Here is a 2,883-nt window from a genome sequence, read left to right as displayed (position 1 = left end):
ACAACTGTTCTTTAATTAGAATAGTGAACGTAAGTGATAATATAATGAACTTACATAGCAATCACATCAGACCCTCTATAATAGATTATTTCATTAGTATTAATAGTAGTAGTAAAAATGAAACTTGCAGATATGTAATGATTATATTAACTCATTAATTTTTGATATTACCCTGTGAATTTCTCATTTGCACCACGAGGTTGCAAAAAGAGGAAATGAGAACTAAATAATTTGCCCATTGTCTTGTGTAAAAGTGCCAGAAACATGACTCTTGTTTGCCTCAAGCATGATTCATGACTCACCCCAGAATCTACATTTCTATATAATAGTTTAGACATTTAAAAAAAAGAAAAAGAAAATGAGATCTCCTTGGAATCAATGTTATGAAGGAAAAAAAGAATTTTTGCTTTAAATTGTAAAATTCTAGCCATGAGGAAAAATGCATTTGAATCTTTGGTTGTCCTGAAAAAAACCTAAGTCGTGAGATAAGTGAGGAGAAAGGCAACAGACTGAACACTTCTGTCTGCAGAAAGAATTACTAAGCTTGCTAGAGGAAAGCTTTCTCCAGACCTTATTAGCAGAAGGAAGCAACAGTGATGCCTTATGTTGATAAGATAAGCAGAAGCTTACAAGGATAAGCTGATAACCAGGACAGTTTAAAAATTCCCCGAAGCTTCTATTTATGTGTGAGGAGTGTGTGTGTGTGTGTGTGTGTGTGTGTGTGTGTATGCACTTCAGTCTAAGAACTACATTAAGGTTGCATTAAGACAAGCAATTTATGAATTTTGCTAGTTAACAAGCCTGGTAATTCATTTTTTCAATTATATTCCAATGAAGTCTAACATATAGATGGTAGCAATTATAGTTTGATTCAGTTTTTTAAAAAATTATATTTTATATGAAAATTTGCTAGGGTAGAACAATAATATAATCTCTTTAATACTAATTGGATACCCTAGGAGTTAATCTAAATGTTGGAAATATGCTACTAAATGAACCCTAAATTTTCCCTCTTGCACAGCAGAAAATGCAAGCTTAGACTTTTAGAAAAAAATAATAAGCCTTTAAACTTAATTCCGTTCAAAAATATTTCCTGAACAGCTTTTAAATGAAAGACAGTATATTTAAATGTAAACTTCTTCAGAGTCAGAAATTGTGAAAAGTTAGTTAATTCTATCATTTCTACATTTGATGGCAGGAACCACGAAGGAATGGAATGCTGCTCTTTTGCTCCACTGATACATACAGATTAATTAAGTGCCTAGTTTCGGAAAGCTTATTGACATGAAAATGGCTCTAACTGTACTGTAATTCTTTGATACATTCTCATTTGCCATTAATAAATGTCACATTTGACATTTTTAAATTATAACATCTTCAGGACTTTGTGAATCTTCAGATAGTTGATGTAAGGACACTAAGTTTGTCAACAACTTTCCTTGGCACTTAATTTTTACTCTCTACTTCCTCTGTCTTTGGAATCTAAATGTTATTATTACCTTACCATAATCTTATTGACAAAATACAGACAAGCATGATGTCTCAAGCCAATTTGTAAAATGGAAATTTTATATTTTAATTTCTTGAGGTTAGTGTGTAGTCTAAGTGTGTCTGGACACACAGCATGATGGGTCATTAATCGAGTAAGCATATTCCTCTCATAGTGCTTTTTAAGCTGGGTCATAGCAACTTAAATATTAGATCTATGGTAAATAGCTACTTCTGTTTCTTCATAATGTCTGTATTAGAAGTTTCCTCACAATCCTGTTTATTAAGAATAGACGAAGTATGTGGAACACTGCCCTCTTGGTTTCTGTCTAGTTCCAAAAGTCTGTCTCTTGTTCTTGTAAGTGGTGACTGTACTTAGACAATATTCCTCCTGTTTTTAATTCTATGATTTTTAAAAGGATGTATCCCTAAATATATATAAAGATATATTTGTTCATCTTCATCCTCTGCATCTTTTTCCTCCTCCTCATCCTCTTCATCTTCCACATCTTCTTCCTCTTCCTTCTTTTTCGTGCTTTTTTCAGCCTTGACAACTCCCTTTTTGCTGCATCAGGTTTTCCTTTAGCCCGGTAGGCAGCGAGGTCCTTTTCATACTTTTCCTTCAGCTTGGCAGCCTTCTTCTCATAAGGCTGCTTGTCATCTGCTGCAGTATTATTCCACATTTCTCCCAGTTTCTTTGCAACATCACCAATGGCAAGGCCAGGATGTTCTCCTTTGATTTTGGGGCGATACTCAGAACAGAACAAGAAGAAGGCTGAAGGAGGCCTCTTGGGTGCATTGGGATCCTTGAACTTCTTTTTTGTTTCTCCTTTAGGAGGAATATAGGCTTTCATTTCTCTTTCATAATGGGCCTTGTCTGCCTTTGCCATGTCTTCAAATTTTCCTTTCTCTTTAGCAGAAATGGTGTTCCACCTCTCTGAGCACTTCTTAGAAAACTCTGAGAAGTTAACGGAAGCATCTGGGTGCTTCTTCTTGTGCTCCTCTCGGCAAGTTTGCACAAAGAATGCATATGATGACATTTTGCCTCTCGGCTTCTTAGGATCTCCTTTGCCCATGTTTACTTGTTTTCCTCAGTGAGGCACAGAGTCGCCCAGTGCCCATCCGGCTCTCACTTGCCCCGGCGCTGAAGAGGATGAAGATGAAGAAGAACATGATAATGATGATGAATAATTTGGTTCTAGTGCAGTTTTTTTTTCTTGCCTATAAAGCATTTAACCCCCCTGTACACAACTCACTCCTTTTAAAGAAAAAAAAATTGAAATGTAAGGCTGTGTAAGATTTGTTTTTAACAGTATCTCTTTTTTTGTAGAGTTAACACACTACCGAATGTGTCTTTAGATAGCCCTGTCCTGGTGATATTTCAATAGCTACTAA

General features: G+C 35.4%; 1 pseudogene; it reads right to left on the bottom strand.

Moving 5' to 3' along the window:
- Positions 1-1,863: 1,863 nt before the first annotated feature.
- Positions 1,864-2,629, bottom strand: LOC147828093 (high mobility group protein B1 pseudogene; annotated as a pseudogene).
- Positions 2,630-2,883: the final 254 nt, after the last annotated feature.

This window comes from Heterocephalus glaber, unplaced genomic scaffold (genome assembly GCF_053883595.1).
Source record: "Heterocephalus glaber isolate CG9 unplaced genomic scaffold, H.glaber_assembly_v1.0 deba00001315, whole genome shotgun sequence".
In the NCBI taxonomy this organism is placed as follows: domain Eukaryota; kingdom Metazoa; phylum Chordata; class Mammalia; order Rodentia; family Bathyergidae; genus Heterocephalus; species Heterocephalus glaber.
This window is presented reverse-complemented; position numbering and strand designations above follow the sequence as displayed.